We start from the raw sequence: 13,774 nt of genomic DNA on the forward strand, positions 1-13,774 counted from the left end.
CACTTACGCTGACGGACCCAAAGCCTCGAAGCGTGCCGAGCCTCCGTAGGGACGTTGACTGCGCGCGCCACGCCCCGTTTCCCCCAAATTGTTTTGTGTTTTTTTCTTCTCCCTATCACTCGTCCTTTTCTTTGAAGTAAACAACTTTGCCTCCGGAGATTTTTTGTTTCTTTTATTTTGCGTGTATGTGTGTGTTTTTGTGGATTTCAGCCCGGCTTTTGGATTGCAAATGAGGCGCCGCCCGTGATGGGTACTATCTTGTTGCCCCTGTCGATATTTATATAAATCAATGCTCCGCTCTATTGTGGACGCGAGGAAGTAGAGAAATACAAATTGGAAACGTCGCTGTTGTATTTTTGTTTTAGGTGATAAGACATGACGCAATCTGGGTGAACGCTTGGTATTGCGCGTTCGAAACAAACCGAAAAAAATAATATCGGGACATAAGGTGAAGATTGCGGAGGCTCGTAAAAATAGATTTCCCACATTCCCCCTTGACTAAATCGGGAAAATCACCACTCTTTCGGGTACTAATCTCAGTGAAAAAACAGACGTGTTTACTCGGATTAATTCGAGGTCAATGCCCTTTTTCTCAAAAGCGTTTTCAATGTTATGTCTATGTACCCATATTTTTTTCTAAACTTTGACTCTCCGATTCTGCGCACTCGCCGACGTTTACTCTAAACTACGACGAACCCGACGGGTGTCCTAGTCCCACCGGTCATCTACATTTCATAAAGGTGCATTGTAGCAGTGACATAAACCGAAAGTGACGGTATAATCGGAGCTCCCGACTACGCACCTCCGCTGTCCCTGTCTTCGGATATACTAATAGCTTTTGTCTAGCCGGAGGGGCATCGTCTTACCGAAGCATTTCCTCTCCCCAGACGCCGACGGGACAAGTCTGCATCTTTCGCGTACTCCATCGAATGTTCTCGCCGCGAATGCTAATCGAAAACAAGACCGCTCTTTGTTTTCTCTGGGTACCCGCTTTGCTCGCTCGTTCAACCGCTTGTCCTCCGCTGCTCGTTTTTGTTGGTTTGTTTTTATTTGCTTTTTGTTGTTTGTTTTTGTACCCCGTTTTTTTTTTCTGTTTGAAGCATTCACTAGACCGATAACGGCACTCGTTCTCCCGAAGGATGCGGTCCCGAAGAAGCTCTCTATGCGAAGAGGGTCCTGGTTTGGACAAGTGCGACGGTGGATCGGTACATCGCCCGTCTGCGTGGGCGAACGGGTTATGATCAGACTTGTACGTAACGCGTTTTTTTCTACAAAGTGACTTTATGTGGTAACAATCCGACGAATTAGTTGGTTTTCGCAAAAAGAAAGGAGGAACGCATTTTTGTTAATTTTTTGGTGAAGTAACGAATGGCTATATTTAGGTACTTCTTGAGAGGAACGCGTACTAAACAAGTCAAAGTAGCGAGAAAGAAAACCGTTACTTTTGACCGGAAGTACTGCAGTTCTTTTGAAGCTCAGCAACGAGTAATGTACTTTGTTTCTTTTTGAGTGAGTAAGTAGTGATGGTATTTAGCTAATTTATTTGAATAACGTGTGTACATGTCTGCTTACGAAGACGTTATCCCGTGTTCGGAGTTTATGATTGGCGGGCTTCGGCGCAAAGAAATCGGCGTGGTTTCGCTTTTAACAATAGACCCCTTCAGAAATTCAGTGCCATCTGGTGACTCAAGTAGCAGTTTAACTTTTGTCACACTAATGGCGAAGGTAAATTTGTGGTCCGCAGTATTTTTTCCGACACAGCCACTTTTGCAAGTCAAGAGCGGCCGAGAATTGACTTTTCACTGTACAAATCGTTTGCGATCTCTTTCAGTTTCGGTGGTAACAAAATAGGAGGGGTTATCAATAGGCCATTTTGCACTTTACAAACATAAGGTGCCGCTTGCGTCCTGTCGAGCTTGTCGAGCTTGCTTATGTCACCGGTGGTAGAAAGCAGAAATGATGCAGGGACAGCAAAGCTGAACATTTATCGAGGGCCTTCGGCTGTACAATTTATCGTCTTGGGGGAGGCGAGTTGGTTTACAAGAATATATATTAAAAAAAATTAAAACGATCCTTTTTTTTAGTTTACCCGGAGAATTGGTGGTTAAACCTCTCCTCGACATTTCAAGCATTACTGTTAAGGTGGGCTTTGTTCATTCGTTTTTATGAATCTAAAGTTCTCTGGGACGTCGAATACTAAAGCACCGCCCGGTGGCGTTTTCCACGAAAAAAGATCTTATCCGCCGATGCTGTCCCTTCTCTTTTTCATTGAGTGAGTGAATTGAAAAACGTTCCATTCGAATGAAAGTTTGCAATCTCGTATTTCCCAGGAGCACGTAACTCTTCAATATGCACTTTTGCTACCGGTGCACTACCCTCCGCATGCCGTCGTAGATGATTGAGGACGGCTGTAGACGAGAGCAACGCCGCGCCGAAGGAGCTGCACTTCCAAGATGTTTTGCCTGATTTCCCTTACAGCCCCGGACTGCGCGCCACCAAACTTTTGCTTGTTTTCCTAACTAAAGGAACATCCGAAGGGTGCACGGTTTGCGTCTGACGACGAGGTTACCGGCGCAGTGCGCCATTGGTGCCGTCAACAGCCGCCCCCCATCGACTAGGATGTCATGCGGAGAGTTGCTCACCCGTAATGCACCGTCGACGGTGGGGATATGTTGAAAACGTAACGTGCTCTTGGGAAAGAAAAGATTTCAAACTTTCGTTCGAATCTAACATATTTCAATGACATCACTAAGAAAAAAAGTTAGAGCCTATGAGGCAAAATTTACTGAGCGCCCCAGGACAAAGCGCTGACTCACACGCACGCCTCGGTTAAAGTGTTTAAATCAAAGGGCTATAGACGAGGTTGTGGGTCATTAACCAGATAGAAGTGAATGCTTACGCAGCTTTTGTATGCAATATATTCCTGCGTCGCATCGCGCTACCGTCTCGAATATAGGCCTCGCATAATCAGCTTATGAACGTCTTGAACTTACTGCCCCGCATGCAGCCAGAAGGCCGCCACTGGTACGTCATCACTGATATATATATTGTACTTGGCTAGATCGCGGATCGAGGCTTGTCTTGCTGGGGTCGAGCGGCACCACCGACAGTCATCGATCGGCACCAGCTAATGCATGGGAGTCTACGGGAGAAACGGGCAAAACTGCAGTTTCTTACCTCAATAGGTTGTTCTCGACGATGAAACTTTTATCGTGTTTTCCGGGAAACTTAATATGACGGGAGCAAATATCAAAAGCGTTAGAATAAATTTTTTTTAAATAAATGCTTCGTTGTTTAGGGTCGAGGGTTGGGACTTTGTTGGGCGTAAATTGTAATGCGGTTCAATGATACTAGGGTTTCTGATAATTAATGTGGAGTCGTTCGTGATCTCGAAGTCATTTAAGCGTTGCAGACTATAAGTTAAAAGGCATTTACTGGGGCATTCGTATCGTTTGGAGCGCTCGTACAAAGTACTTCTGGTACAAGCTTTTGCTTTGAACAGCAGTGAGGGATTCTGTGACAAACTGAAACTCGGAGCATGTCGTTCGTTTGTTGAACATGTCATTTATTTAGCGACTGAAGCGAGCGCCGTCGGCACAGTCGGTAGTGCTCCGGCATATTTGATTTTTTCCATCGGCGTTCGAACGGTTACCGATTTGATCTCCAAACACACGGCACAATGATCGCAACACATCAGAAGATACTTGCCTTCGAGCACCGTGTAGAAGCTTCAATATTCCTACTTTTGTGTGTTTCTCCCACAGACTCGCCTGTATTTCCTGGTATTAAGCAATGGCCACCGGTGGTGCCACCGACAGGCTCTCGATCCGCGATCCAGCCCCATTACAATTGAGATCAGTGTACGATGCAGATGCCATTTCTCCGATGATGATATCACTGATCTCAATGACAATTGCTGGATCGCGTTTGCCCGCTTTGCGAATGCGGTCACTGGCGGCCATCTTTAGGTAGAGTTATATTACCTCTAGCCAAGGTACAGCTCCTGCAGCCACTGTCATCCATCCATGGCAGACAGCGTTTTGGCAAGTGTGGTGGCAGGCTGCCGTCAAAATAGGGTGGATGATATTTCGTGCTTGATTGAAATTGTTTGACGAAACATGTTTTTGAAACCCAGCGTGAACGGTAGCCCGATCTTTGAGGACCCGGTGAAAGTTTCACGAAATCGCAGCACCGGGGGAAAAGCAGCACAGCTCGCATCGAAAGTCGCATCAAAATTAGCATCAAAAGCAGACGCCTGTACGGAGTCTGCTTTCGATGCGAGCTGCGCTGCTTTCCCCCGGTGCTGCGCTTTCGTAGAACTTTCTCCGGGCCCTCAAAGATGAGGCTACCGTTCACGCCGGGTTTCAAGAATCTGCGTCGTCGAACGACTTGAATCAAGCACGAAATATCTCCCACGGTAGAGTGTACTAGATCCACGGTTATTTTATGGCACCCGGCCGCCATTGCGCTGTCCGCCATATTACTATGATGGCTAGAGATGATATAACTCTACCTAAAGATGGCCGCCAGTGACCGCATTTCGGTCCATAGGCGGAGCTGGTCAAACGCGATCCAGCAAATAGACATAGAGATCAGTGGATGATATAGTGATCGAAGTGGCCAGACTGAATTTCGGAAAGGGTCTATATCGGTATTTATCTATTTTTATGTAGTATGAAGGCGAATCCAATTTTAAAATCTGCGAAAACAAATTACTTTAATATCAAACCTTTTGTGCATAAAAAGCAGGACAAAATTTGCAGCGATTTTAATATAAGAAATATTTATTTGACCGAAACGGCCTTTCTGATCGCATGTTACGAAATGTGCACTGTCATTATGACCTATATCTTAATTCCTATTAATTCTGGCGTGGAGCTTCGCGGTATATTGAGAGTTAAATTTTGACAAACAGCAAGCTCAAGAATGATAAACGGCAATGATGATAAACAACACAAGATATATTTACATTAAAAATATGATAAGCATAAAATTAAACGATAAACAGCAAACATTATGTTGACACATAAATGATGATAAACAGCAAATGACCTGGTCTTGTAAAACTTTTTAAGCCCATTTTGTTTAACAGTTATAAATGCAGGTAACCTCCTTTTGTAAGTTGGGGTAGGAGGGAGTAGAACATTTTACTTCACAAAAAGTTAATTATACAAAATAAGGTCTCGCGAAATGTTGTAATACCCGATAATAATATGGAAGTACAACGATAGCGAAATGCAATAAAGAACCCACAATCAAATTTTCATAGACGACCTTCAAATTTTTTTGAGAATAATTCGTCTGACTTCAAATTGACACGCAGTTCAATATTACTGTTCCATTCCCATTCTAATGTACCCATAAATAAAATTTCCCTCCGCACCGTGAGAAAGCTGTGAGTAAACCTTTGTAAAAAGTTGCTTTAAATTTTATTTTGGCCTCTTTTGTTTTTTATTATTATTATTATCACGTGAAACGATAAATTTGTGTCAGTTTTAAAAGGTTTATTAAAAGAATATTAACAAAGACACTGAGTGTCGTACATCATAGAATGTAGGTAAAGTACATGGGTGTGAATAATGGGTCTGGATATTAACATTTATTTTAAACTATAGTGTCATTGACCACCGTCATCTAGTCAGGCTAAAAGGCGCTAATGGTTCGCCACTTTGCACTGGTCAGTTCTTTAATTCACGCCATTAAACTTTACAAAGAAAATCAAGAATGACATTTGAGATGATCGAATAACTAATTATTATTTGCCATTGACGTGCGAAAGTGTCGCGGTGTCCAATAATACAGTTTCATGACCACGATTAGTTTGTCCAAAGTGAAACTGTTTTTTGAGGCACAAAATGGAACTGTATTTGTAAAGTGTCAATAAGCCGCATTACGTAAGCAACAAACAAAAATTGGCGAGAACGAAAAGCGTCAGAAGATAAAGAATGATGTTTATCTAACAAAATATTTTTATAATATATATATATACTGTGTTGAATCAAGGATAATTAAAGGGATTCAAGAACCTAAATTGCAAAATCAAGGCTGCCGACTTCGCTGACCGGGCGGCGTTCGCAGGCGGTTTTCTTAATTGGTCCTGCACACCATCTTGTCGAAAGGAAATAATACGAACTTTTGTATTTCTTTTTTTTTTATCTTTATTTTTCTTAAGGTTCTGCGTTCGTAACGCAATTTACTCTTAGATAAAGATTTTTTTTTTCTTCAGCACGAAAACGAGTCTTCTGAAAGAGCACCGCGTACGTCTTGTGTCTCGTACGGCTCCCAAAACCTTATACTTTTTTTAACGCGAAAAGTTAAAAAAATAAATAATTGTATTCAAAACAAACTGAAAGAAAAGTCGAGCACACTTAAACACGCATGATCAAAGCCGTATCCTCAGCCATCGAGGCTTTTATTCATTCAATTTTTCTTTCTTTATTGATCTCACCTTTTAGCTACGTTAGCTTCTCTTAATGTTCGAGCAGCGAGCAAAAAGGGACAGTGTCAAATTACCGTGTCGCTTCCGACGAAAACAAAATATATTACGAATAAAATAAAGAGCGGCAGGTATCTGTTCATCCGACATTGTGCGATTGTTCTTCTAATTAGCGATTTTTCGATCCTATTACCTTATTACCCGTGTCCCCATCCCCCTCGTTTTCTTTTTAATTAGAGCTTCCATGGAGAGTTTGCAAAGGAACAATATACATACAAAAACAAACAAAAAATAAAAAAACACGATGATATTTTTATATATATATTTATATTATACGTACTTCGCACGTTGTTCTAATGAAAAAGAGCAGAGCTCTCGTGTTTTCGTTGCCACACCGTATGTGATTAGAGTAGCCTTAGTATTTCGGAACGCGTGACTTTACCAAATCCGCGCGTGCGCTAGACAAAAAAAAAAAAAATAAATAGCCGCAGTCTTATGTAAATTTGTGTCTTAGGTCCCACCCGCCCGCGATGGGCGAACGATGAGTTCTAATCCTATCAAAACACGCCTAGAAGCTCCGAACCTTCTGCTACATTAAGTGTTGTATTTTTGTGCTATTTTTGTGATCACGTGGCATCTGGTTTTGCAACGTTTTATTATATATATATATATATATATATATATATATATATATATATATATATATATATATATATATATATCACTGTTCCGACATACGTTTTCCCCTTATTAGTTCTTCTACGACCCGGTGGAACCAATCAAGTGCTGCCGAAACTGCATCGTCAGTACGATAGTCGTTTATCGTGCGTTTGCAATGCACTAACAAACAAAGCAACGTCTCTGGGTTCACTTTCCTGAAGAACACGGAAACAGCCAATCACGGCGTACAACACAAGAGTAATAGCCAATCACAAAATTAACAATTCGACTAGACAAAAAAAAATATGATGGGCGCAAGGATAGCTAGCATGACGTTTCGCTCGCTCATTGTTCCCTCAAACATCGCATTATTTTTTTAAAGATATATTTGTATTTTGAGCAGTGTCAGAGACACTTGTATTGTTTAGTCCGATTGGTCGTTCCGTGTTCTGCGGGAAACGGGAATTTAGAGGCGTTTCTTAGAGTGCGTGTACTCCCTCTACGCCCCTAAAACTGAAGGTGAGGCGTGGAAGTACACGGTGCCCGGAAACCCAGCGCGCATTCGTGGAGAGCGGTCACGTGGTGCGACGTGTAGGAAATGAGGGGAAGGGGGGGGGAGGGAAAGTGTAGAGCTTATGATCAGCCACAGCCGACGGAAAATCGGTGCGTGGCTTATTCTACGTTAACTCTCCCTGCTTCCGGGTCCCTTTCTCGTCGTTCTTCTTAGCTAATCACGCAAACGCATGGACTGGAAAGCTATAAAAAGGTGCTCGGGGCTCGGCACGTAAATACACGCGTTCAAACCAAGCGCGAAAGGTTGTTGACGATGGAAACGCCGCATAAATTGGTCCGCCCCAATGTACGTTTCTTTAAATATGGCAACAAGTTTCGACACCGAGCGAGAGCAAACGTCCCGCTCCATTTTGTTCGAAGATCGACCGCTCATCTTCAAACTCGCAAATACCTAGAGTGCTTCGTGGATGGGATGCGTCATCTCTCGCGACACCCAAATTTTACAACCAAATTCTTTTTCCGGTCGAAAAAAAAAAAGAAAAAAAGTGGGACTCACAGGATCTTTTCCCAGGCTTCCACTCCGTACTTGGTTCGTACAAGATCCTCCAGGGCACAGTGGACGAAGCCGTACTGTGAACAATAAAAAACAAAACAACGTGAAGTCAATAAAAATTAAAAAAAAAAAAACAAGTCCTTCGGGACGAGCAAATACATTTCGTCGAGAAAGATGCCACTTTGGCTACCTTCGTCGTCGTCGTTCAGCGGACAGCTCAAAGCCACTTTCACCCTTCGAATACAGCGTACAAACTCTAGTCTGCTGACAATGCGTCAGGTCTTCTTTGTGTCCACTCGCATTCGTCAGAACAAAAGCGGTCTTTAGAGATGTTCGAGGCACACGAAACTATAAATCAAGCATGCTTAGAAAACTGCATAAGGCGTGTCTGCATTTATTACAGCGCAGCTGTTAAAGGCTGGTTTCTCCAAGATCGTGTCCCCCGCAAAGAAACAAAGACACCGAACTCTGGACACCTACCGCCATCTATCAGCGACGGCGGCAAGCCACATATCTGATTGCCACCTTCGCTCATAGATGGCGGCAGCCTTTCCAGTCTGGCTTGCCGACTTGGGGCCGGCCTTTACTTTCCATTGCACAGCTCCGCTGGTCTTCCTTCTTCCTTCTTGGAAAGGCGAAAAGTTTTTTTTTTAATTATGTCAGCAGCCGTGTCTTTTGTATGACGTTTCCGCAGCGGGTCTGCAACTTTTGAGGCAGTAGCTTTCTGTCAACGCGGATCTTTAATAAAGACATTAAAATCAAAGCTCCCTTATCGGCTAAATTTGCCATTTTACCCACGTAACTCCCTACTAACTTCCCCTTAAGCTTCTACAGAGAACCCAGGTTCATTAGCGCAAGAAATGGCAACGGTTCTTTGATTCTTTTTTTTTTTCGTGTCGCTCATTTTAATGAGACACATATCGCATAAAAATGAGAGCTAAACCTACCGGAAACCCAACAGAAATAAAGCTTTTTTTTTTGCCCGATCATGTGGCTTAATTAGCGATAATAAAGCTACGCGACTAATTATTTCTAACAGTACGTTCGATGCAATTATGGGTACGAGCGCCTTTTTGTTTCGTTTATATATCCCATGTCTAAAAGAAATAAACAAAAATCGTTGGTATTTCATCTCTAATTAAATATGCAAATCAAGAACCACGCGCGCAGAGAATAAGAGGCCGTATATAATCACCGACGGCTCAAGAAACGGAATATTATGTTCCCGACTTTTGCTTTGTGGTTCGTTCTATTGCATTTTTATCATTTGATGCAGCGATTTCATTGACTGTGGACTGATAATAATTACACGCGTGGGACTCACCGGTACGTGTATTTTTTTAAGTTGTCCGTGCCCTACGCAAACAGCGTTCCTCCTCAATAGCATCCACTCGAGCTTGGTTCTCTACGCGAGACATCGCGAGTTTAGCACGTTAAAAACCCGTCGCTCTCGTAGAAAGAAAAGAAAAAAATGAAACTTGTAACACGAAAGGTAAAAAAAACTTTCCACCAGTCAGAAACAAAGTTCAATAATGGCGTGACAGGACCTCAAACAATGCGCCCTTTGCGACTCCGCAGCCAGCGAACGAAAGGACTGCTTTTCTAAAAGGGAGTGAGTACGTCCCAAAAACTGCATCGATCAGCGAGGCACGGATCGAAGCGTATGCGCCCCGAGGTATGTGCCCGAACACAATGAAGCCAGCTGTCGTGCGCAACCCCAGTTTGAAACTAGAATGTGAAGACGGAGATGGGACCGCAAGAATAGCGGCCTACGTTCTTCAGCGAGGGACTAGCTGAGCATGCGTTTCACGACTGTAAAATAAAAAGCCGCATTGCGAGCGCTATCTATTCTTCTCCTCTACCTTGCAAGCGATGTTATGGTTGTCTTCTTTTTATTTATTAAATACACGTTTCATTCCTTCACTCGTTTCTTTTTTACTTTGTAGTCATGCTTATGCCGGTAACCCGACCGACGAGCTCATTGGTAGCAACGTCACGTCGGCAACTTGTTCGAGAGCCGCTTGTTCGGAGCTTTAGGTTCCACTAGGATTGCTCGTTATGCTCCAGACGCGGTAGTATAGCCTCGAAACCCGCGAACAAGTTGCTTTTAGAAGTTCGGTCTCGGCGACCAACTTGGCGTTTGTTCACTCTAAAAATAATCTGTTCTTGAAAGGTTCTTCCACGCCCCAAGAACCCTTCCAGTTCGTGAAGAACGGTTTCGCCTCGAACACAATCGCCACCTGGCGAAATAAATAGGCAACAGGAAGATCGGAACTCTTTCGTTAGGGAAGGTTCTTCGTAACCTCATCGCTGTGTTGCTCGGAGCAACCGAGCCACACCGGGAGAGAAGCCAGCGGAGCGATAGGGCGCGCGGAAGTTTTGCCAAGTTCGCGAGATGTGACCACGTGACGGCGGACACCATTCACGATCCGGTTACTTATCTTGACTCGATCCAAGAGTCGCCCAAGAATCGTTGTCAGATATGTGGTTATATGTTTTTGAGAGCAGCTCTTAGGCGCCCATTTCCGGCTTGAGCGGCGACGCCGTCGCCGTCGGCGTAACCGCGAGTTGCATTATGGGACTTTTCCCGTAATGACGTCACACGTGACGTCGCGTGTGACATCACGAGGGAAAAATTTTCCCGCTAGACATGGCGGGAAATCTTTGTGCTAAATTTAGCGGGAAAAGTTTTCCGCTAAATTTAGCGGGGAACTTTTCCCGCTATATATAACGGAAAATTTTTACCCTCGTGACGTCACACGTGACGTCACGTGTGACGTCCCGAGACGTTTCTCGTGATACCACTTATACCGAAAAAGTTTTCCGCTTTAGATTGATAAAGAGATTGATGGAGAGATCTTTCTAAACTTGGCAGAGAGAATAGTAGAAGAATTGCTGCCTATATCAAATTGCGAGTCAAGGTGCAGAGGCTAATTAAATAGCTGAAGAAAGGCAGTTAAGGCAATGAACTTTATTTCAAATTTGAAGTTTTTTTGTTAAATTCAAGGATATTTAAGATTGCTTGACCCGTCAAATTTGGCTTATGTTTGTGACAGAAGCTCCAACAGGGTCTATGGAAGTTGCAAGGTGTTTACAGCCACAAAGATATAGGCTTCTAGAATGTTACCGATGTTTACAAAGGCCAGTAGAATAAGTAAACTGATCCATTAGCCCGAGTGAAAGGGGGCGCGAGCAAAGTTTGTAACAGCCTTGGAAGATGACATTCTGAGAAAAATGCAATAAGCAGCAGTATTAAGGATCCGTCCATTCATATTGCAAACTGTAGGCGATCTTTTCTTTTTAATTCTTTTTTCCAGAACACCGAATCGTTTACAACTAGACGATGCCATGTGTGTATTTCAAACAGGCTACTTCTTCCTGGTAGACTCAACTGGACGCTAAGCTTAAGAAGACGTTTTGCTTTTATCATTATATTGGTATTACTTCTGTCCTAGCTTAGTACAAGTATTGTAGCAGACCCACTGTAACCCTAGTCACCTCCATTGTAAAATTTACTGTGACACGCACCATTAACAAGGTGAGAAAAGAGAGGTCACTGCTTACATATCTGCAGAAAGTTGAGCAAAACAATGCGAAATACGGTAGTGAGAAAGAGAGACACAAAGTAAGAACTCCTCCACCGTTATTTCATCTAAAAGACCAAATGGACTGAATTAACTTCTTTGCAACCTGATTCAGTGATATAATAAGAAAATATAAAACTAAACTGGAAGAAACAGTGGGGCTGTTCTCAAATACAGTTATTCAGTTAAGTCATAGTTGCTCTTTCAAGGTTAACATGTCAGACACTCTGATGGTCTATTTGGTCTATTGCTATATGTGGAGACAATGTCTTCAGTTCCCCTGCACAACCTTTGATACAATATAGTGAGCACCCAGGCTATCAATTGCAATTTCTTACATTACAAAAAATACATTTCACAGGATTTATTATAGCACACAATTTTGTCCTTCCAATTTTATTAGATCTGTTTGGTGTTGTATACTTTAGGTTTCACATTACACCAGGAGATGATGACAAGGGCATTGCAGTTCAAGGAAGGTTGGGGCTGTTGAGTGCTCCAAGTCTGCGCCAAATCTGGAATTTCTGCTTAACAAAAGGCGGAAACGTCCCAAGCGAGGAGAGTGTTCACCACTTGAAAGACCACTACTGAAGTTACTAAGCTGCACCAGGCCTTCTGCATTCCGAGGGCGGTAAATTTTCCCGCTAGATTTAGCGGAACAGTTTCCCCGCTGTATTTAGTGCAAAAAATTTCCCGCTAAATTTAGCGGGAAATTTCGCGAAACTTTTTTGCTGAATGGGAGAGAGCAAGAGAGGAGGAAGGGCATAGCCTCCCGTCCGTACCTTCCCCTCCTCTTCCTCAAGAACTGTGCTCCGATTCGGCCTTAGAGATAACTGTAAACGTCCTTCTCTTTTTTTTTTTCCTCTTTTCTTTTTCTATCTTACTCTTTGTGCCGAGACTCCGTCCAACCAAGAAGGCATGAAACCAAGAAAACTTTGCATAGTGCACGATCAAGTGATCATAAGACTGGTTCACGTGATTTTACTTGTGAAACAAAAATAAATCTAAAAAACGCATAAAAAAAAACGGGCGCACAAATTAAATGCACGTTTACCGCACACGCCCGCGCATGCTCGTGAGTTTTGATGGGATCACCGAAATTTTTCAGGGAAAGGGCGAATGGGAGCTTTTATTACAGAGAAACACACGCGCCAACGGTTTCGAAAAATGTTTACGTTGATCGCGATACATTCTGCTTCTGCTTTTTTATACCGCCAAACGAGACCCTTTTGTAGGCGCAGCTATTGGTCTTCATGTTTAATAAACTCGCCACCCCGACGTCGCTTATCATGCCTTAAAATTACGGGTCCACGCGGCACTGCTGGACGAGCTAGGTACATAAACGTCCTCTCATCGCCTATGTTCCCGAGGGAACGCTCTGTGTTTGCTGCCCGGCAAAGGCCGGGTAAGGAAGACCTATATAGAGACGAAAGAAAGAATTCACCGAGGAGGACCACCTAATACCAAAAAACAACTAAAAAAACGTGTTTGCTTTTTTTTTTTTTTTTTTTTTTTTCTGAAGTGGGGAGCTTTCTACGTGGGGTGCCTGGCGTATTTATCTTCTACTCCGACGCCGGATTCTTCGAGGATTCTTGCTCGGGCTTCTACTTGCCTTTGAATTCGCGGTCATTTTTACGTATTTGTTTCGTGTGTTTGTCTTTAGGGTGTGTGGACTGCTACGCAATAACCGTACCTCTGTCGGTTCTCCTTGGTTGAGCCGGATTTCGGTTTCCAGCGGGTGAGACTTGAAAAAACAGACGTCGCAATTGTTTGCGCAAGCTGCCCTCTCTCTGCTCCGCTGTATACGTATATACCGCTTAATAGGGAGTTTTCGTAGACCGCGCTGCCCCCTCCGCTAAGCGTTCCGCAACGAAGAAGTTGCTACTGCGCCTGCGCGCCGATAGCCTTGACTGTGGAGTTCCCGCTATCGTAGCGGTTGCGGAGGGCCTTGCGGGACGACGAAAACGATCTACGAAAACTCCCTAATTTCGGATAGTTCCGCTAAGCTCGGGGACACCTACAGGCCTT

General features: G+C 43.5%; 1 protein-coding gene across 1 annotated transcript in view; it reads right to left on the reverse strand.

Annotated features, from left to right (window-relative positions):
- The window catches only part of LOC115319169 (guanylate cyclase soluble subunit beta-2), a 111,922-nt gene extending 103,688 nt beyond the window's left edge, over positions 1–8,234 (reverse strand). Inside the window, exon 1 of the mRNA XM_042290011.1 lies at positions 8,166–8,234. The gene's annotated coding sequence lies outside the window, so the exon portion shown is untranslated. The remainder of the gene's footprint in view (positions 1–8,165) is intronic.
- Between the last annotated feature and the right edge of the window lie 5,540 nt (positions 8,235–13,774).

This window comes from Ixodes scapularis, unplaced genomic scaffold (genome assembly GCF_016920785.2).
Source record: "Ixodes scapularis isolate PalLabHiFi unplaced genomic scaffold, ASM1692078v2 PGA_scaffold13__105_contigs__length_92229423, whole genome shotgun sequence".
Classification (NCBI taxonomy): Eukaryota; Metazoa; Arthropoda; class Arachnida; order Ixodida; family Ixodidae; genus Ixodes; species Ixodes scapularis.